The following is a 23634-nucleotide window of genomic DNA, read 5'->3' as shown; positions in this document are numbered from 1 at the left end:
CTGAAGGCTCCCATCTCTATGGTTCTTTGGTGCTGGATTGCTGATTATCATGACTGAGTTGTAGGCCCAGCCTGATACTGCTACAGGGCTAAATTCTATGTTTAAACATTCTGCGAAGTGCATCAGAATTGTAATTGAATTTACCCATCAATGATACATATAAAGCTCTAAGAAGAAGAGGACTCAGTGCATAGTAAGTACCTAATACTTGTTACCTATTATTATTATTGAACCCCTTTCACTTTGTGATTATGGCCCTTGTGGGCATTTTCCTTATCATAAAATTTAGGGGCCATCAAATGTAGGCATCTTGGTTTTGTTCACTGATGTATGCCAAACATCTAGCAGAGTGTCTGGCAGAGAGTAAGTGCTCAATAATTTGTTAAATGAAAGAGTATTAGTCTGGTTTCAATCAGGCTGCTGGCCTACCACCCAGCCTTAGACTTCAACTTGACCATAGTTTGCAAGTTGCAAATACGATGGTGTGACCAAACACACTCCAGGAAGATGCTGTTGACTCTATTCTACATGTCCAGAGGAGCCATATGATAGAAGATGCTAATTTGTTTGACTGAAAGTCATGGTCAGGAGAGTTCCTGGACCCTTGCTTTTTGTGCGAAGGGAGCATGAAAACTCTACACCTGATAGGAATTTTAGTGAAGCCTTCCATTTTGACTTCTATTGGCTACATTTTAATAAAGCTGTTTGCTTCTGGGAACTTTGCATTATAGATTATCTTGGAGGGGAAATTATAAACAAAAGGGAACACATATTTTAAATTCATTGTTAAAATTAAAAATTTTTATAACAGATGGCTGAAACTTAGAGATGATGACAATATATTACAAGATTTAATATATTTGGAATCTATTCCAAAGCAATGTTAGGAGCTTTTGTCTTTCTAATCATGGCAAATGAAGAGAAATTAAAAGTCATTACAGGGCCGGCCCTGTGGCTTAGCAGTTAAGTGCGCGCGCTCCACTGCTGGCGGCCCAGGTTCGGATCCCGGGTGCGCACTGCTTCTCCGGCCATGCTGAGGCTGCGTCCCACATACAACAACTAGAAGGATGTGCAGCTATGACATACAAATACCTACTGGGGCTTTGGGGGGAAAAATAAATAAAATCTTTAAAAGTCATTACAGGACAGATTTGTTTTACAATTTAAGGTGAAAACACTTTTCTTGTTCATATAGTGTAGCTTTCACGTAGCCCCTCAGGAATTAACTTGAATATTGAGAGGATAGCACAATTTGGCTTGGCTTGTAAAAGTACAACTCTCCTATTTCCTTTTTGGTGCTTTTCTGCAGAACATGCTCCAGTTATATGAATTTTTTTAATTCCAGTTTTTTCAAAGGTTTCCAAATTCTAGTCACTTTTGAGATTTATGCTGCCTTTAAAGTCTAAGGATTTTTGGATTTGTTTAGCAATCTAAATAAATCCTGGATTTATTTCATTTGACTTCTTATAATCCGCTATGATTATTTCTACTGTTACACATTTACCAATTATTGTCTCTGTTTTAAAGTGTAGTTTTCATTTGTAACTCAATGGAATAATATTATTAGTTTGATACATTTATAATGTATTTTGTGCCTTGGCATCTATTTCCCGCTCCTTAAATAGTTTGTGTTAATCACTAATTTTGATGTGCTTTAACCAGAGTCACTAGGATTGGTAGATTTACCGTTTTAATCCTTATTCTTTCCTATCTCTTATTACTCCCTGTTTCTATTGCTCTATTGTTCATATTGACTATGCCTGCTTATTAGCAACGATCACACTGTTATCTTAATGTATGTCTCACAAACAGAGATTGTAAATTTCTTGAAGATACAGACCATACCTTCTCAACATTTTATCTCCAGCATATGGCTTATAGTAGGCACTCAGTATATTTTTGTTGGATAAATAAATAAAACTAAAATGTGGCAAGGCAGTATTTGTTATTTAAGCCACAGAATCTACAGAGAAGTATGGAGAAGAGTAGATATTAGAAATACATATGAATAGTACTATGTTTTTACTTTTTTATTTTAAAGTTTTCATTTTATTTTATTATTATTATTATTTTTTTTGTGAGGAAGATCAGCCCTGAGCTAACATCCATGCTAATCCTCCTCTTTTTGCTGAGGAAGACCGGCTCTGAGCTAACATCTATTGTCAATCCTCCTCCCTTTTTTTTTTTCCCCAAAGCCCCAGTAGATAGTTGTATGTCATAGTTGCACATCCTTCTAGTTGCTGTATGTGGGATGCGGCCTCAGCATGGCCAGAGTAGCAGTGCGATGGTGTGTGCCCGGGATCCGAACCCGGGCCACCAATAGAAGAGCGCGTGCACTTAACCACTAAGCCATAGGCCGGCCCAGTACTATGTTTTTAAATATAAGAAGTATACAAGTATGAAACTCACACCTTTGGTACCCTTGGAAATAGACTAGTCTTGTCCTGTGTTTGAGAAGAACAAACTTAACAAATCTGATTTGAAATCATATTATTGTGAACCCTCAGATTCTATATTATGGGACTATCTTATTGATGATACTAACTTAAACAAAGGTCCTTGTAAAATTATATTAAATATAATATTATATTAAATATGCCCTCTTTGTTTAGCCTAAGCCACATTTTACTGAATATTGTATCTCTTATATATTAGCTAGTATTAAGATAAGGTAGAGTTCCATTCAACGGAAATGCATTCTATGCTCTTTCTTGATAAACGTTCTGAGGGTTAAGAAACATTCTTGGGGCTGACCTGGTGGCATTGTGGTTAAATGTGCTCACTCCACTCCAGCAGCCCAGGGTTCGCAGGTTCGGATCCTGGGCATGCACCACTGCACCGCTTGTCAAGCCATGCTATGGCTGCGTCCCATATAAAGTAGAGGAAGATGGGGCAGATGTTAGGCCTGGGCCAATCTTCCTCGGAGGAAAAAAAAAAAAAGAGGAGGATTGGCATCAGATGTTAGCTCAGGGCTAATCTTCCTCACAAAAAAAAAAGAAAAGAAAAAAGAAACATTATGACTATTTTTTGAAGGGTCATTAGGAAAGTGAGTTACTGGATTATGAACATCTGAACTTAAATGCTGTGATAAGAATTACTTTTTTCTGTGTAATGATGTAGGACACCTAAGATACTTAAATGCGTTTACAAAGTTATCTATAGTTTTTCATGGCCTAAAGAACTCAACAAGTGCCAAGTATTAAAAATAAAAGTAAATTAAGTTTCCGCTTTCACCAAGGATATAAAAAGCTGGAAAGAATGCCACTCCCACCTACCCTAACATGGAGAAAAAGTCATAAACACTCTAAAAGCACAACTTTTCTTGAGCCCATTAGAGAGCTGAGGTCACACAGTAACCTAAATTCCAAAGAGTGACAAGTCCATGGAATATGAACTGTCTCAACCACTAGAGAAGAAACAAGTCCCATACAAGGAAGAGACATCAGAGTAAATCAGCTAAAATTTTAACCAATTGTTCAAGGCCAAGTGTGGGCTGGCATGCCAGCCTGAAATAAATGGGTTCTCATTCACTAGCAAGATTGTTTCTACTCTCCTTTCCTGGGTGCTCATGAGGGCAGGACAGGAGACGGCAAAGACCACCCCTCCTTGGGGCACAGGCATGCAGCAGGTGATATGGAGCTTCTGGGGAAAAACTCAAAGCCTGTCCTCTCCTGGTCTTTTCTCTTCTATGAATAAAAAGCCTTAAGCCACTGAAGACAGGCAACAAACTGTTACTAACAGGGGACAAGAACGATTTTGGTTAGGAAAAGAGTAGAAGGAAAAAACTTCTATCCCTAGGGGAGAACAGGAAAGCAACCTGGGTTCTGGATCCCACAGTGATACCAAGCACTGATCAGCTACCATAGGGGAGGGCAGGAAACTCCGGCCAAAGATAAACCACAGATGCAATGCAGAGTTTGGCTGCCATGGGAAGGAAGGCAGAAATGCTGAAGAAGGTCCACTTCAAGTTCCAGGAACACAGGGCCTGTGTGAGACTGAGGCTGAACCTGGAAAAGAGAGAACCACCTTCACCACACCTAGCACTGAGTACCAAGCAATAGCCATCTACAGCTGGGGGGTGTGGGAAGAGTGTGGAGAGAGCCCTCCTCTGTGGGGTAGGCATGTAGCAATGGCTGGAAGCTGCGGGTGAAGCACAGACACTGAGAAAAACTGCCTGGCACTCCAGTCCCAAACTAAGCACAAGGCAATTGCAGCTCCCTACTAGAGGAATTTGAAGCCTGTGGTGCACTGAAGTGAACCCAGACACAGCTCATCTTTTGACTACATTAACTCAACCTCTCATGCAAATGGCCTGACACAGGAGGGGCATAAATATTCGTTACCTCAGCCCCTATTGTCCTACCTAAAATGACAGACATTCATTAAAAAAAAATTACAAGACAATCAAAAAAGCAAGAAAATACAACCCATTGTTAGGAGTTAAGGGAATCAGAAGCTCAAGATGCAGAGATGACCAAGATGTTAGAACAATCGGGCAAGGACTTGAAATAATTATGACAACTATGTTAAAGGATCTACTGGGAAAGGTGCACGACCTGCATGTACAGATGGGAAACTTAAAGAGAAAGATGAAACTGTAAGAATGGGCCATTTATAAACAATTAAAAAAAATGGCTATTATGATTGAAGAATGCCTTTGAAAAATTTATCAATAGGCTTGAATATGGCTGAGGAAAGAATGAATGAACTTGAAGATAAGTCAAGAAAAATTATAGATATTATCAAAACTGAATAATAGAAATTATCCAAACTGAAACACAAAGTGGAAAAAAAAGTGTTTAAAATAAACAAAAACAAAAAGAATATCCAAAAGTTGTGAGACAATATTAAATTGTCTAAAATATGTATAATTAGAGTCCTAGCAGGGAATAAAGGCAAAAGAAATATTTGGAGAGATAAACGTTGAAAACTCTCCAAAAACAGTGAAAGATATCAAACCACAAATCCAAGAAGCTCAGAGAACTGCAAGCAGGATAAGTACCCACTCTATAAAATGAGTTAAAAAATCAAATAAGCAAATGTTGAAACATCATAGTAATCAAAGATAAAGAGAGAATCATGAAGACAGCCATAGAAAATGACATTTTACAACTTCAAATAAACAAAAAAAATTATAGTAAGTTTCTTGTTAGAAACTATGAAAGTCAGAAGGCAATGTAGTGACATCTTTAAAGTAGTGAAATAAAAAAACCATCAACTCAGAATTTGATGCCAGTGAGAATATCTTTCAAAAAATGAAGGTTAAATAGAGATTTTTTTCTATGAAAGTTTCAAACAAAAAAATGAGCGAATTCATTGCCAGTAGAGCTGCCCTATAAGAAAGTTCTTTATGTAGAAGGAGTATGATAGCAGGTAGAAAGTTAGATTTACCAAAAAATAAAAAATAAAATAAAGTGCCAATAATGTTAAAAATAAAGGTAAATATAAGATACATTTTTACTTATTTTAAATCACTCCAAAAGGTAATTGACAGTTTAAATCAAAAATAGTGAAAATATACTGTAGGGTTTATAATATATGTAAAAGTAAAATGTAAGACAACAAAAATACAAATTATAGGATGGAGGAATTGGAAATATATTGTTGTAAGGTTCTTATGCAATATGTGAAGTAACAATATTATTTTAAAACAGACTGTGGTAAGTTAAAGACAGACAGTGTCAACTTTAGAGCAACCACTAAAATTTTTAAGATGCGGGTATACCTAATAAGCCAACTGTGGACCAAAAAAATCAAATAATAATAAATGCACAATTAATCTAAATGATCACAGAAAAGGGAAAAAGAACATCTGGGAGAGAGAAAACAACTAGGAAAGCAGCAGATTTAAACCCACTATATCAATAATTACCTTAAAAATTATCTAAATATGCTGATGAAAAGGCAGAGATTGTCAGATAAGACAAATTGCATTAGATAATGCTACAAGACCCAACTATATACTGTCTAAAATAAACTCCTTTACTATAAAGACATGGATCTGTTAAAAGTAAAAAGATGAGGAAAGGTATACTATAAAAACCAAATCAAAAGAAAGTGGAGTAGTTACACTAAAATCAGACAAAATAATCTTCACCCAAGAAATACCCAGAATTAGGGGGGACATTACATATTGATAAAGATGTCAGTTCACGAAGAAGACATAGTAGCTTTAAATGTGTATTCAAAGCACAGCAGGACTTCAAAATACATGAAGTAAAACTGATAGAAATAGAAAAATCCATAATTACAGTGGAGATGTCAACACTTCTCTCTTAGCAACCAATGAAACAAGTAGAGAGAAAATAACTAAGAATATAGAAGATATAAACAACACCATTAACCAATTTGGCTTAATTGGCCTTTAACATTCATTAAAGTAGACCACATTCTGGGCTGTAAAACAAATCTCAAGTTTTAAAGAATTGAAATCTTACAAAGTATGTTCTCTGACCACTCAAGAATTAAACTAGAAATCAATAATAGAAAGATATCTAGAAAATTACAAAATACATGATTAAACAACATACTTCTAAATAACCCAAGAGTCAAAGAGGAAATCACAAGTGAAATTAGAAAATATCTGGAATAGAATGCATAAGAAAATATAACATATTAAAAATTGGGGATGCAACTAAGTACATAAACTAATAAAAGGAAATGAATAAAAGGAAATTTATAGCGTTAAGTTCTTAAATTTAAAACAAGGAGTTTTGTATCAACACTCAAAATTTTTGTCTTCAGAAACTAGAAAAAACAGCAAATTAAACTTAAAGCCTGCAGAATAAAGCCTAGTGTGACAAAAAAATGAAAAATAGAGTAAGAGATAAGTTGATCTAAAATTCAGAGATAATCAAAATCCCAACTGAGTTGTGGTTTTTTTGGAAAGAGGTAGAGAGACGGGTACTTGAAAAGTTGACACAAAAATCTATATGGAAATTTATATGAAGTGCCTAGAATAGGATGATCTCTGAATAGCAAGCCTTATTATAAAAGCTATGTTAACCGAGCCTGTGTGAAATTGGTGCAAGAATTGATAAATAATCCAAAAAAAAGAATTGCCAGCCTAAAAACCAACTCTGACATATATGATACCTTAATTTATGACAAAATGGGTGCTATATAACAATAGGGAAAGGACAGACATCAGTAGTGCCAGGAAAAATTATGTATCCATGCAACAAAAGAATACATTGGGCTTCTACTTCATAGCACACACCTAACTAATTTTAGACCTACATGTGAAAGGCAAGACAATAAAGCTTTTAGTGGCTAACCTCTGAGATTCCTTCTTGACCTGTTGATAAGGAAGCAGTGTTGAAAAACATTTTCTTGAATTTGGATAAGGAAGAGATCGCTTCAGCCTAGGTAATTTAAAAAGCTTTTTGAAGAAGATGTAAATTGAGGTGGACCTTGAAGAACAGGTAGGATTTGGACAGGTAGAAATTACACTCCAAGCACAAACAAAAGTTAGTCTTTGGGGAACAATGATTAGACTGGGTTGGCTGGAACAGACTGTCTTCTGTATTGAGAGGGTGGGGAAGATGGTTAAGTGGAAAACAGTGAACGATGAATGCCAGATGCAGGAATTTGGTATTTATCCCACTGGGCAATGGAAGTGAGGATATAACGTGATGCAGGTGTTAATGTGGTGGCAGTGTTTAACGTGGATTGGAGTGAGGAAGCAGAAGAATGCAAGTGGTGTATTTAACCTTGAGAGGTAAGTGTAGGAGCCTTCCTTAAAAAGGTAGAGATGAATGTTCCCAATATGGTGAATAGATGATTCAATGTGGAGGTGGGTGAGGTGAGTCAAAGATAACTAAGATTTTAACTTGAAGTAACTGGAGGAATGGTGGGAGATCTTTAGTAGCAAGAGGAACATAAAGGAGAAGTTTTGGAGAAAATTATAAATTTGAAACATGTTAAACTTAAGGAATGAGTGGTATAGTCCAAGAAGAAATGTTCAAACAGCCATTGGAAATGGAGAGTTGGAACTCCTCCGGAGAAGAGATGTTTTTGTGTATATGAATGAATCTAGTGATGTTTGAAGCTGAAGTTACAGATGAGATCTTAGGCTAAGAACTTGAAGAAAATTATAGAGGGCTGGGGACTGAGTCTCCGGGAACACCCATATTTAGGAAGTGGAAGGAAAAGAGGAGTTAGCAAAAGAATCTGGGACAAAGTGATTAGAAACATGTGAAAAACCAGAGAAGGCTGGCTTTCAAGAAGAGGTGTTAATAGCTTGAGTTGCTACAAATTGGTAAAGAATGAATGTGAAGCAATTGCCTTTAGAGTTTGCGGTCAGGAGATCAGGGATAACACCGAGGACACAGCTTCAGTGGAGTTGGGGAGGAAGCCAAATCTTCAGGGCCCAATCAGAGTGTATGGAAGTTCATTCCCAAACATTTTGAAAATAAGAAAGAATGGGTTATAGGTAGAGGAAATAAAATGTCATTTATTGAGTGATTAGGTTAAGTGATTAGGTTAAATTTATCTTCAAAGATAGAAGGGGACTTAGAAATTATTTAGTTCAAAGATAGTTATCTGATTGTCTGGGGGACAAATGTGGTCTCCAGGCTGTACCATGCCAGGAGATATTTTTTTGTCTAGGCAATAGATTGCTTAAAAAGTTGAATTAGGTGTGAACACTTAAAAATGGAAAATTTTCCATAAAAATCCCTGATTTCTAGTTTTTCTAAAAAATTGGAAATTTGGCAGCACTGGGCCTGTATTCCTGCATACTATTAATCAGCTGGAGTAGAATAGCAGCTGTCCTTTGGAAGGGCATGCATTCTTCACTTAGCGCTGGCCCCCACCTGGCCTGGGTCAATCCATTAGACTACCTGCTGGATCCTTACAGGTATTTGAGTTGGCCATCCATAATTAAGCCCCACTCCCTCATTTTTAGAAGAGGAGACTAAAGTCCAAAATGAAAGTGTGACTTGTCCCCATCTGATCAGTGGAAAAATCCATTCTAGAGCCCATATATCCTTATTCTTATTTCAGTAAGCCTCCTACTCTGTTAACTCATTAAGTTTTTCTCTGGCTTGGTAGTCTCTTGAGGACTAGCTCATGGCAATTTCCACCCCCTTCCCAGCTTCTAGCATTGCTAAATGGCACCTATATGATTTGTTTGGCTCTGCCGCTGACTAAGTTCTCCTTGCTTTTCATGTGGTCTAGATGATGACCAAGTATATTCCTCTTTGGACAAGAAGGAAACTCTACTGGTCACGGAGTCCAAGCTCACTCTTTTCAGAACTTTGGCATAATGTGAGGCACATAAATTCCCCATAAGGTTCCTTTTATGGAGATTTTTGAGGCCTAAGTGGAATGATGTTAAAAAATGACTATCATGTGTTGCCTCCCAAAGTAGAAAAATTAAGTTCAGCTCGCTGAAATGGATACCAGATCATTCTCTCTGAGTCCCTCCACCCCAGATCTATAGTTAGTCTTTCAAGGGAATTTGAATATTACGTTTGAATTTATATTCTTTCTGCTTTAAGAAGAAAGTTGTAAGATAATGGTCTTTTCTATTTTTCCTTCTAGATATGAAAATTCACTAACCTGTCAAAAGTATTCCTTTGCAATTTAGGAGAAGCCATAAAGCTATTAAAGAAAAGAGACTGTATTGTTATCTAGAGCATAAACAGTCCCTAACTCATTCACTCAGAAAGGATTTCTGAAAGCTTGGGAAAACGGCTGTATTGAGTCTTTTCTTTCTCTCCACCTCCAGCTTTTGCCCCTCTACCACCCAAAATGAATGGGCCTCGCTTAAAAATGATGTTTAGCTATTGGGGTTAAGGAAGACAGTGTTAATCCTTAATGTTAAAGAGATAATGGCCCTTGGAAATTTGGAAATACTGTGATTTCACTGAAGTGTGACTTCTGAGATAAATAGTATTTTAGAGTGTTCCCAACTAGCCAATTCTTTCCTGGGCTTTTCTCTTTCATGAAATGCCTTGCCAAATGCAACCTGTATTAGCCAGATACACTAATGATATGATTGTTTTCCACCTTCTTCCTCTACAGCTTCTAACTTAGTAGGCTGCAGTCTGTCTATCAAGTCATCATTGATAACCGTTTTACAACCTGTTTTCCCACTGCACAACTTAGATCACCACATTTCCAGCCTGTGATATCAGCTGCTTTGCTGCCTGCTGCGCTGCCGCATCTTACAAGTTTTATGGCAGTAGTCCCCACTGCCAGTACCACTTTCTCAACTGGTCAGTTGGACTAAGTTATGGAACAGTGGTAAACAAGCTTTGGAATCTCAGTGGCTTAGTAAATAAGGTTTTTTCTTTCTTAAATCACTGTCCAGCGCAGTTGAGGTTGTTTGCCTTCATCTTGTGATGCTGCTATCTTCAACGCATGGTCTCTGTGGTTGCCTTCATGGATGGTCATGCACTGGGTTTTATGAAACAAGCATGAAAATGGTGGTATATTGCTTCCCTCTCCATGTCATTGGCCAAAACCTGGTCACTTGTACCTAACCCAACTATAGGGAACATTGGGAGTTTTATTCTTCCTTTTTTTCTGAGAAAAAGAAAGTAGAATTTGTGAATATTCACCCAATCTTGCCGTAATATGCATCTGAATATATCATCATTTTAAACTGTGAATAGCTCTTTTGTTCTTTTAAACAAGTATCTTCTGACCTTCTGATATAGAGCTTTGGAGCTCTATAATTCAACATCATGATTATACCAAGCACATTAGATCACCAAAGGAAAAATTTGTGTGCAGAGGGATCAGGATCGCAAATATCATTTGTGCTAGGAGCCTTCTAAACAGGAAAACAAAAGTATTTAAATGTGTATATAGACTTGTTCAAAATCTAAGTGTCTGTTCCAGCAAGGGAGTATCAACGTGTATGAATGTGTCTATCAATGTGGTTACTAACAAGTTATAATCTTTCTCAATCCCAACCACATGTCTACTTTTCCAGTAGGTTTTTACACAAAATGAGGAATTTCTTTGAGTCATTCAAAAGTAAATAATTTGGCTACAGCATTAGATGGATATAGTTAAGTGATGGCCCACTAAAATCAACTGCTATATAGTCCTAATATTCACCTAGAAGTTTTATTGTTATTGAGGATACTAATGAAGTTTTATTAAAAGTAAATATTTATGGTTGGCAGGTTAATTGTCTGGATCATTGACGTGGAGTGGTGTTGCAATATAATAATTATAGAATAATGGTTAATGAAACATAAGAAAATGCATCATCTTGAGCCAGACCTGATGGCCTGGTGGTTAAAGTTCGGCACTCACCCTTCCAGCAGCCCAGGTTTGCTTCCAGATTGTGGAACCACACCACCTGTCTGTCAGTTGCCATGCTGTGGCGGTGGCTCATATAGAAGAACTAGAAGGACTTACAAGTAGGATATACAACCACATACTGGGGCTTTGTAGGGGAAGAAAGAAAAAACGGGGGGGGGAAGATTGGCAACAGATGTTAGCTCAGGGTGAATCTTTCCCTGCAAAAAAAAAAAAAAAAAAAAAGAAAATGCATCATCTTGCAAAAGCTTGCATGCTAAAATTTCTATGCATTTGGGGAGTGTAGATTCCATCAACTTGAATCAGGCAGGGTGGAGGTTAATTTTAATCTTTAAGAATTTGAGTGTGTGGGTGCAGAATTTTATCAATTCTGAACAGTCAATGAAGAGTTGTAAATATTATCTCCAACTTTCTGAGACTTGATTTTTTCATGTGTAAAAATGGGAAAAATAACAGGATGTTGTTATACCCTTATGAAGGTGCTTGAAGAAGGAAGTCAAATCATCTACGCAGTGTTTTAGTACAGTACAGGAACACAGAGAGAGTAAGTATCCTGCTGCTGCTGCTGCTGATGGTAATGATGACTACCGATGGTAGCAACAAGTCAGGCGGGTCAAGCAAATGTTTTTCTTTGGCTACGGAAAGGCATGATATGATGTGTTATGTGCAGAATGGACTCCCTTCCTCTGCTTCCCTCAGAAAACTTGTTTACTTTTGTCTTCCTCCATCCTTCTTCCAAGTCTCTTACTATTTCTACTTTGTTTATTTTTATTTTTATTTATTTTTTGTGAGGAAGATCAGCCCTGAGCTAACATCCGATGCCAATCTTCCTCTTTTTTTGCCAAGGAAGATTGGCCCTGGGCTAACATCCATGCCCATCTTCCTCTACTTTATATGGAACGCTGCCACAGCATGGCTTGACAAGCAGTGCGTCGGTGCGTGCCCAGGATCCGAACCTGCAAACCCCGGGCAGCTGCAGCAGAGTGCGTGCACTTAACTGCTGCGCCACCGGGCTGGCCCATATTTCTACTTTTTACAACATAAAACTAGCCAGTATATTTTGTTTCAATACGTTCCTCCTTCTCTAACCAATACTCTTTCCTTCAGTTCCTGCCCATTTTGCTGATAATTCTGGTGGGTGTTATTTAGTTAGGGCTTTGTCTTCTGTTGGCTCTTTGGTGAAGAGTATTAGGGATGATAGGAGCTTTTATTATTCTAATTGATCGAGGAAGCTAGAGGGACTAGGAAGTTCTAATGTCTGTCCTCTACTTCTATTTTGCATTTGCTCTCTCTCTTTCTCTCTCTCATTGTGGACTTTTGCTTTTCAAATTTATGGGTCAATAATTTTCATTTTAAACATATTTACTTTGTTTCCTAACACCTCCCAATGATCACACATTTTATAAGTGAAAATTTGCCTAGAAGGACATTTCTTCAATAATTCCTACTACCTCTCTTTCTCCTCTCTCCTTTCTACCTCTTTTCTTTTCATCTAGGGCCACCTTGCTGCCTCACTCCAGGGGGCACTTTTCTCATTGAATTCTATGTCAATGGAATCCCCTGTTGTGGTGCAACTAAGCCATCCCACCCCCATCCACACCTAGTCTTATTAAAACAATACTCTTCAGAATCATATTTAATCTTATTACTATAAAAAATATAAATGGATCAGAAATTTCTAATGTAGAGATATTGAGAGATAATAATATAGATACTAACATAGAGATGTTAATATAACTTTATGAAGTGCACATATATGATTACTTTTTGCTTCCAAAATGACAATAAATCCACCTGATCTCATTTTTCTCAGCAAGAAAATAAAATTGGAGTCTTCGACAATATTATGCTTTTTGACTTGTGGGTCTTGTTACTACTATGTCTTTACAGAGTACCTCACATCTTATAGGCAAATTCACTGAAAGTTCATCAATATGGGTGGGGACCTCCCCCCAGCTCCTTCAGAAACCCCTTTCCCCATGGGACTTACCATGTCTAGGATACTGTGAGTGATGGCATCACAGAGAATAACAACAGTAATTATTATTTTAAGAGCTACAAGTAGTGCCTTTGGACAAAGCTATTATTGAGATGACTATGAAATGACTCATGTTCTCCAACTTCTACACTGCTTTATGTCAGTGGCAGTTTCAGATGGTTAGTGTTATTGCCTTTCCAAACCATTTTGACATTTTTGTTTACAAGCTTGCTAAGATGGTATGCTGCCTGCTCTGTTCAACTAAGGTCATAGTATCTGAACTGCGAGAGTAAGCATTTCAGAAAGTGGTTGTAGATGTATCCCAGCCTGCAAATTCTTTGTAGAAGTCATCCAATTTTGGGAGTTTTATTAGTATGCCAATTCTTGCTGTCTCCACCACACTTTTATAGTCAACTTTTTCTTTTTACGTTTTTTGGTGATTGGGCTAGGAGAACTCAAAGAACATTTGCCAATTTTAAATACATTCTGTATTTTCCCTGTATCACAGATGATAATGAAACAAAAATATAAAAGAAAGGAGTTGAAAATATTTAATGTTTTTCTTTTAAGTTTATTTTAGGTTGACCTTGATTGTTTTTTTTTCAGGTCTGGAGCAATTGGTTTGTATCTGATTCGTGAATCCATAGCATAGCTCAATTTTGCACCCTCAGGCACTTGTATTAGTGGGTATTTAAAACCTTAATACAATAAGCAAATATTACTTGAGCACCTACCATCTGGTCCTCTTTCTCTTAATGAGACCCTATACTTCCATGAACTGTTCCTACTCATGGGTCTGTGTTGACTTTTTCTGGCATGGTGAAGTGGTGTGAAGGTTGAGAGCCACTGATCCAAAGGGTGGCTGTTGATGGGCCTGAGAGATTAAACAGCACAGAACTGGAACACAGAAATTTTCCCTATAAAAGATGATTTTTTTCTTTTTTATTATTACTTGAAATGATTTGGGCAGTAACTTACAAGAGCTGGGAGCTGAATTGAATTAAAAGACCACATTACCTGTTCCTTCCTACCCATGTCCCCTTTTCTTCCTCCTTGCCTCAGTTTTAAGAGAGGAGAAAGTAAAAGCATGATAAGGAGGAGGCAGCAGACAATATAGAAAGAGAAAACAAGGCAAGGAGGGAGAGAGGCCAGTGACAGAGGATAGCAGAATGCAGGAAAAACAAAAAAAAAAAGAAAAAAGGAGTAAAGTAAGATAACAGGTATGGGAATTTGCTGGTAATAGTAATTCTCTTCTATGGAGAGAAAGTGAGCTAATATTTAACAAGCATCTATTTGTGCTAACGGCTTTTCAAATTTTTTTTAAATGCATAACTGTCTTTTGAAAGATAGATATCATTGTTCCCATTTAATGCGGGAGAACTGAGGCTCAGAAAGGGGGTGGGATCTGTCTGAGGCCATATGTCATATGTGTGTGCAATCAGTATCTGCAAGGAGGTCTATTCCACTCTAAAGCCTGTGTGCTTACCCCTACATTCATGCCAAGTCCTTAGATAATTAAGAGATGAAAGTAAGGCGACAAGTGAATGGTTTGTTTATAAGATGTTTTCATAGCAGTCAAAATTATTTAAATAGTGGATAAAATATAATTAGCAATACAAGAGTATTACTTTTTAATAAATAATATTGACTCATGGTTCCTTATTTCATCACATAAATGCTAATGACACCATGAGGACCTTAGAATCTTACTTATGTTTCCAAGGAAATGATACCAAATCTCTTAGTCTCAAATTTGTGTGCCCAGTGCCCAGCAAGCCAAACACGGAAACATTGGTGCTTGGAGATGCAGAAAGATTTATTTGAATTGGCCAAAACAAGTAGGTGGGAGCTTGGGTTTGCTCAAATCCACCTCCCCAAGAACAGAAAGTAGGGGGATTCTCTGACTTCACCAGCTGCTGAGGGCCGGCCATTGTCCAAGGTGATCGCAGCATCCCTGAAGGCATTCTCTTTCTTCTGCAAAACAAGCTCGCAAATCCTCTGGAAAACAAAACAAGCTCACAAGTCCTTGAGACCCCTGAGTCACCCTTCAAGTTGCACAGGAAAATAGCAAATTGGTTTAATATCTACAGTACCTCTCAGGTACCCGGCTTCAGAAACACATGAGCCATCCACACCCTTGAAGGCAGCATCTCCATGACAGATGCTGTGCTGGGTTCTGGGCATGTGTAGATACTGATGTGTGTAGTCCAGGCTTGCGGGGCATGACCTAGGATGACCTAGGATGTCTGAACGCCTTGTCCCCGCTTCCCTCTCCTGCCCTAGCTAGTTATTTCTGGGCACACATTGCCTTATCTGTTTACTGCAGTGTATAAATACTATTATTTTCTCTAAGTGCCATGACTTTGGAAAAGTTGGGAAACACTGCATTAAATATTAATACCATCAGACCTAACTTTCTCTGGTAAGATAAACATGAAATTCTGCAGACTGTTGGTATATCCCAAATCTGACAGAGACACTGGGACAGGCAGAGAGGATGAAGGCAGGCTGCCAGTTGCCCTGGCTATCTGCAAACTAAGGCAAATATACTGCACTTCATTCAAGCATGACTGGTGGAGTGTAGCCCTGAGCAAGGTGGATGTGGAAATAATAGAAACCCTCACAGTTCCCTCAATAAAACATTTTCTGGGGACTTCTTTCTTAGCATTGAGGTGGGAGGGAATGTAAAGGTGTGTGGCTGGATGGAGCCTAATGACAACTATTATCTACTACATTTTCTCTGAGTCCCCTGTTAAATATAATTTTTCTTCTAAAACTCATGCTACCTTAAGTAAAAGTTTAATCTAATGTCACCATATAATGATCCTCTGAAGGGCCACAAAAATGACAACTTGTGTAGTATTTTCCCTAAAGATGTTCTAGGATCATTTGCTCTCAGATGGCCGGGTGAAATCATTCAGTTTGGTAATAAGAAGCCATTAACTCCATCAGTGCATATTGTCTTCAGAAGTCATAGCTATATGTGTAAGATGGCTGCAGAGCTGCTCAATGCCCTACCTGTCATCTCCTGACTGTTGGTTGTTATTTTAGTCTCACATAATGAGATCTGTAAAGGTGCCTCATTCCAGTGAAACAATACAATCTTTATCTCATGTAAATCCTCCTTCAAGAAGTGATTTGTCCCTTCTCCTTTCATGACCCATTGTTTGTCTTGTAAGAAATTATTGGATGAGATCGTTATAATCTTCTGGCACAACACTTTCAGTAAAATTAGTGCTTAGAAAAAAGCCATGAGATGAATAAGTTCAGAGGTGTCCCATGTTTATACATTCTGATATGTTGGCCAGCAATGTGTCAGGTCTGATTGATAACACTTTTTTTTTTGTTTTTTGGCTAAGCAAGATCCACCCTGAGCTAACATCTGTCGCCAATCTTCCTCTTTTTGCTTGATGAAGATTCACCCTGAGCTAACACCTGGGTCAATCCTCCTCTATTTTATATAGGGGTTGCTGCCACAGCATGGCCGCCAGCGAGTGGTGTAGGTCTGCGCCCAGGAACTGAACCCAGGCCGCTGAAGCAGAGCGTGCTGAACTTAACCACTGGGCCACGGGGCTGGCTCCTGATAATAGTTTTTTTTGTTTGCTTTTTGTGAAGAAGATCAGACCTGAGCTAACATACATGCCAATCCTCCTCTTTTTTTTTTTTTTGGCCAAGGAAGACTGGCCCTGAGATAACATCCATGCCCATCTTCCTCCACTTTGTGTGGGATGCCGCCACAGCATGGCCTGATCAGTGGTGCATTGGTGCGTGCCTGGGATCCGAACTGGGGCCGCCAGCAGCAGAGCACACACACTTAACTGCTAAGCCATGGGGCCGGCCCCCCCAATAATACTTTTGATAGCATGTGTCTTTGTTCTCTTGTGCTCAGGAGAAATTGTTACATACCTAAGAAATTGCTATATATTTCAGATTCTAGATTATGAACCTATTATATTACTACAGTCCTACAACAAACAAAACAAAACCAACCAATATTCACAGGTCGTTGTTATGATAGCCGCATTTGTTGGGAGGATCAACTTGCAAATATCGACAGTTTCAGAATCCCTAGTCGCAAAAACCCAGAGGTTGGTTTACTGTGAGAAAATAAATGTATCATCTGCCCCTTCCCAGTATCTTTATGACTGAGTATTTAGCTTTTAATTCTAAAGTGACAAGTTTAATGGGCTACTGGGCTAAAATATAACACAGTTCACTGCTCTATAATTTTCTCTGATTAAATCCAGGAGGCTGGTGTTCCTCTTTAAAAATGCACACACTTCACCATTAAACAAGCAGTCAATTCTATTACGGCTGGAAAGGATTAAGTTATTGCTCCAGTTGCAATTGACTAAAAAAGGGCTCTCTCCAAGGAGTGCCAGATAGCACAGCCTGGAGACATGCCTGCTGAGCCTAGAAGGGATGGGACCTGAACTTCAGCAGGAAAATATTCTGAAGCACGTTGTGTAGTACATGGCTTATAGAATAAGTGCTTATTTCCTCACAAGAGGGCTATTTTTCATTGGGATTTGTTTTTTGGCCTTTGTCCCCTGTGTGTACATTTCTGATGTGGAGTGTTTTGGCTATTTGTTTAAATTAGTCTGTGCTTAAAGGGATGTGATAGAGAATGTGAAAGCATTTCTGGAATTCTTTGGAATGCTCTGGCTATTTGCAAGAACTTTCCTGCTTCCAGCTTGATTGTTTTGGCTGACAGGTGCTGACTTTCCCCAAGTTAATTATCAGTGTAATAAAGAGATGTGCAATTGCCATCTATCTTTAATGTTAGGAAAACCTGGGTATGTTAGCCTCACTGAATGATAACAGATGACATTTGCTCAGCATTACTTTCTGCCACACACAATGGGTCTAATCCTTGTGACAAATGTTTGATGTAAGTACTATATGATCATTTCACAGATGAGAAGACTGAGGCTCTGAGAAACGATGCAGTGTCCCAGGTGACACAGCTAATCAATGTTGGAGGATTCAGTGCCCAGGCCTCTGAGACCAGAACTTAAGCCTACACGTTTTCAAGCGTTATAAACATGTGGTATATTAGAGGATGCCATGTATAAGCTTATCATTTATTAATCCTTCGGAGAGGCTGGTGATTCTTCTCTTTCTAGCAGTGGCTTGTTTTTTTAGTTTCTTTGTTCTTTGTACACCAGCACAGCATATGTGACTCTGTTCTTTAGAGTGACTTTATTGCTCTACTTACATAAATTAACCTGAAATTTTCCCCATGGGGATGCTGTTTCCTTCCTCTGCCCAGCATCCTTCCTCTCATTCTTTCACGCCCAGTTTAGCTATTACTTTATTATGACATATTTTCTGAATTCTCCAGGTGGAATCGATCTCTCTCCCTACTGTGTTCTGAGGAGCCTTTGCTCTAACTCCTTTAGAGCAGTTATCAAGTTATTGCATAATTATTAGTGTTCATATCTTCTTCCCCTCATAAGGCTCAAATCTACTTGAGACAGAGGTATTATCTATCTATCATATTTTCTCAGCATGTGACACAGTTGTGAGTATACTCATAGACAGAGCAGTGGTAGGGGGCCCAGGAAGATAGGAGAAATGGGAGGAATTACTGTCATTTAACAAGATATTAATAATGATACCATTTTCATTATCCAGAAAATCACTTGAGTTAATTGTCTGTATTCCTATGATAGAAGAGCTAGTGTATAACTAGAAGGATACAGGTTTGGGTGGACCTGAAGCTTATACAATGTGAGATACTCTCCTTAAAATTCTTTTTACAAAATCACAAATACAAAAGTATATAAAAAGTAAATATTTATTACAAACAAGAAATCACACAAAGTCGTAAATTAATGAAGTCTGAGCAATACCACACATATAAATTCAGAAAAATAGCATATTGTTTTTATTAATACACTGCTCTGCACACTTCCTTTTTCCCGTACATTTTTTGGCTACATGGTTTTTTTACCACCTCTGCATAAGACAGTAATTTTGTAATATTTTCCATAGAGAGAATGATAAGGTCAATCTTTTCTCTAATGTGTTTGATTGAAATTTATTTTTTATTAATAATGTAGAAAAATTTGTTTCAGCTTTATAACTTGTTCCCGGCATGTCATGTAAGTTGTTAGGATTGTTGTCAAATTTGGGACAACCTCTATCAAGTTTCTTTTATATATGAGCTGTATGATTTGGATGAAATTTCCAAAGTCTAGCTGTACCTTCACATTACAATGCCATGTGAGTTGGCAAAGCAGGTGGTTAAAATATATTCCTTTTATAACTTAAAAAGAGGCCATTGGACAAATTGATTCATATCATCTGCCTTTGAGTAGGAGTCATCTTACTGGAAACTCTTCCCTAGGTTACCCTGAAAATGTCAAATGCAGTCAGGAGAGCCAAGAGAGTGAGAAAGGTGACATGGCCACTGCATTTCTCAACAGGGAGGTCTTGGTGGATTTATAAGCAGCCACTTCACTGTAGCGTTGGAGAGAGTCCAGATTTCAAGGTGAGAAGGAGGAACTAGGTGTTGAGGAAAAAATGGAGAGAGTGGGTATAGAATATACATTTGAGACTTTTGTAAAGTAAGAAAGTCAGATGGTAAGAGAAAGACCAGTAGGACTGAATAATAAACTGGGAGGGAGGGGGCTGTTTGCATTTTCAAGAGAGAGTTGCTTGAAGTCAGACTTGGAAATTTGTCCAACCAGCTCTACATTGTCTCAGACGTAATTGCCAAGGCATGGTTTGTGGGAGAGTCTACAGTCACCATTGTGTAGAAATGCTCCCTCTAATTACTCATCGTACATTTGTCAATCGTAAGTTTAGATAAGTCAGAGTTTTGAGTTATGCAGCTTGTACCATCTTTCAAGTGAATATTAATGATACCTTCTATTAACGAATCACTTCATTTTTATGAGGTGCTTTCACATTGATCATCTCACTGGAACATCATAGTTGTTAAATTATTTATTTTACACTTAAGAAAGAAGTGAGATCTTAAAGATCTTATCTTAAAGATGCCCACGTGAAAATTCAGAAAGAAGATAGTTATCAATGCTGGGAACTGAAAGAAGGAAATGGCATGGAAAGTGGCTTCCCCCACTTGGCAGTGTGGAGCTACGGGATCAGTAGGGGTATTTACAGGGAATTTTTAAGTAGTTTTGTCTGCAGTATGCAATGTATTTCCCCTCCTTCCTCTGTGTCCCCTACAAAATGTCCAGAAAAACCAAATTTATTGTTCCAATGTTTTTATACCAAAGGATTCTCTAGGGGAATAATTATCACACTTTGTGAATAAAAATCACTTGGGTAGTGAGTGAAAATGCAGATTCACCTCAGTAGAAACAGGGTGGGCTGGGGAACTCTAAGGTGTGCTGAGCTCTGCATCCAGGTGGGTGTGGGCCACAGGTTGGAGAGGGAGGATAAGGACAGAGCTCATATCTGGAGTTCACCTATTTTAGGAACCCGAGGCTTAGGGAAATCAAACACTCTTTGGGGCTGCTAACAGGAGGTGGCCCTGGGATTTGAACTTGACTCCTTAGGCCTTCAGTCCTATTCTGTCTCTGTGACTGTGCCCTAAGAGATGGCAAACCGATGTGGCCAAGAGCATGGATTTGTAGAGCCAGGCTCCCTGGATTTGAATCTTAGTTCTTCCACTTATTAGCTATATTATCTTGGGCAAAATATTTAATCTTTGAAAGCCTCAGTTTCCCCATCGGAGAGTGGGGATAATTTGTCATAAGATTAAATGAGTTACTATTGGGAAAGCTGTAGTAAGCACCAGGCAACTATTTGTAAGATAATTAAGAGACTCCTCTCTCATGGCCTCCGATGTAGAAGACAGTACTTTATTCATCAGTTTGCTCCAACTGTGAACTGCACTTCCGCCTCCTCCCAACCTGCATCCTCACCCACGGTGTACACACGTCCAGGGTCTCCGCAGCTCTGACTTCCCTGGATCTTGTCTTTCTGCATCGTGGGCTCCAGGAGAGGCTAAAGCAGCCAGTTAGATGCAGGCAGTAGCTCCCTTCGGTGCAAAGCCAGCAGCCTGAGGAAGAGGTGTTGAATCTCGTTCTGTTGCTTTGCCTCTGCTTACAGCCACTGAGACATTCAAATTTTAGTTTTTAAATCTTCAAGTAGGAAGTGATTGAAAATATTACCAAGGCACAAGAGAAAGATTTTTTTTTTAACTTTTGCCCTTTGGGCATTCTAGTATTCTACTCTAACTGGCCCGGAAATTTGTAGCAGATTTTGCAAATCTGTAAGGTTCTCTTTCCTCTCTTTTTTTCTATTTTTCTCAGAGGAAAAAGCATTCTTACTTGCCAAATGTGGCCAGGCCTTTTTTTCTGTCCCATATGTTAAGGCAAAACAGATATGCATTTAACAATTAGAACTTTTCTCTCTGATAGTGCCTAGCAATTCTCAGTTGTTTGCTATTTTGGGATGATGTTTTCCTTTGATAGCTTATAATGTCATACTACACATGGGCGTTGTCAGCAGCTGTTAGCCAGCCAGTGGGGCAGGAAGTCCTCACAGCAGCTGTGTGTTGTCTCTCGTCCTTTCCTTGTGTGACAAAGGTAGCACCCATGAGAGGATCTTCATAGACTTTTTCTGTTGGAAGCCATGACCACCCAGGCAAGTTGCTGGCTCACTAAGCTGTAAATGGCAGTGAGGCAGGGTTGATTATATCTGCTGCTGGGAGTGCAAACCAGTGCACTGGTTCTGTAGATAAATGTGGCAATATTTATGCATACATATTAGAAATACATGCATAGTACTAATTACAAAGTATGTATTAAGAAGCCTTAAAAATATGCAGTCTCTGATTTGGCAATCCTATTTCTAGGAACTTTATTATGTCTAAGGAAATACTTAGGCAAGTATGCCAAGGTGTACAAACAAGGATGTTTATAAAAATGAGTTGTTTGTAACAGCAAGAAAATTTTAAACAACCCAACTATCCATGAACAGTGGAATGACTAGTAACTTATGGCGCATTGACAAAATGGAATGTCAGGCAACTACTTAAAACCATGATATGGAATATAATTATTACATGTAATATATATGGGAAATATTTATGATATTTTGCTATACAAAAAGGGATTATAGTTTAATACGTTAAACATTTTTGTGCATATTTACATATGTATGAATTTATATTTGCTTAGAAAAAGTCAGAAAATATAGACAACAAAGTATGACCAACAGTTATCTCAGATTGTGGATTATGGATGATTTTCATTTTCTTATTTTAATTTATTTATTTTTCTAATTTTTCACACTAATAGCGTATGTTACTTGTGTAATAAAAAATGACCGTGTGGAATGGTTTGTGTATGACAAAGAGAGTGTTGCGAACTGTTCTTCCACGTACTCCCATTTAGAAACGTTTACACATATGAACATATGTTAATAACATTTCAGTATGTCAAATGGAGGAGAAGAGAGAGGCAAGGTGGCCTCTTGCAATGCTGTGTCAGTAATCACAGAGCTGAAGTTGCATCATGTTTGTCATTTTGTTGACTTTTACAGAAATATGTCACCATAAAATTAGACCTTTTTAGCTTAGCTTGTGGATGTCTGTTATTACACTCTCAAATCTATGCTACAAAATCCAGAAGGATTGATTGTTTTCCATGTGTTCACAGTGCACATCCAGGAGCCAAAAGAAATAAAGAATGAAACAAAAACCAATGTATGTATTTGTTCTATATTTTACTTGGAAAATGTTCTAAAGAAACATTAGTGCCCAAGATTCCATGGCATTGAATTCGCTTTTTTGTGCTCTATGCCATTTACATTTTTGTACACTCTTATCTTCAACTTTGTGGCCACATTATAAATCACCTGTGGGATGCCAAAGGTCTTTATTAAATGCTTTCTCAGGTTGGGTTTTAATGTTGTTTCTATAATAAGGAAGAAAATATGTCACGATGGTAAGTTAGACAACTAGATTTTAAGCCTGCTTCTGCAATTGACCGCTGTATGATCTGGCATGATGATGATGATGATGATGTAATAGTAGTAGTAGGCAGTAGTAGTAGTAACTACTAGTTAGCTATACCACTACTAGTAGTAATAGTAGTAGTAGTAACTACTAGTTACTAGTAGTAACAGTAGTAGTAACAGCCATGGTAGTAACTACTAGTTAGAGTAGTACTATATACTTGTATACTGTATACTAGTATACTACTAGTAGTAGGCTGCCGTAGTAGTATAACTAGTTACTACCACTACTACTATTGCTACTAAATCTAATAACATGCCTTACTATATGCAAGGAGCTCTACTAAATGCTTTACATGCATTGTCTTATTTAATCCTAAAATCTCCCCAATAAGTAGATATTATTATCCTCCTTTTCGAGAGGGAATTGAGCTTTAGAG

This window comes from Diceros bicornis, chromosome 11, assembly GCF_020826845.1.
Source record: "Diceros bicornis minor isolate mBicDic1 chromosome 11, mDicBic1.mat.cur, whole genome shotgun sequence".
Classification (NCBI taxonomy): domain Eukaryota; kingdom Metazoa; phylum Chordata; class Mammalia; order Perissodactyla; family Rhinocerotidae; genus Diceros; species Diceros bicornis.
The sequence above is the reverse complement of the archived record's forward strand: the minus strand, read 5'-3'. Positions refer to the sequence as shown.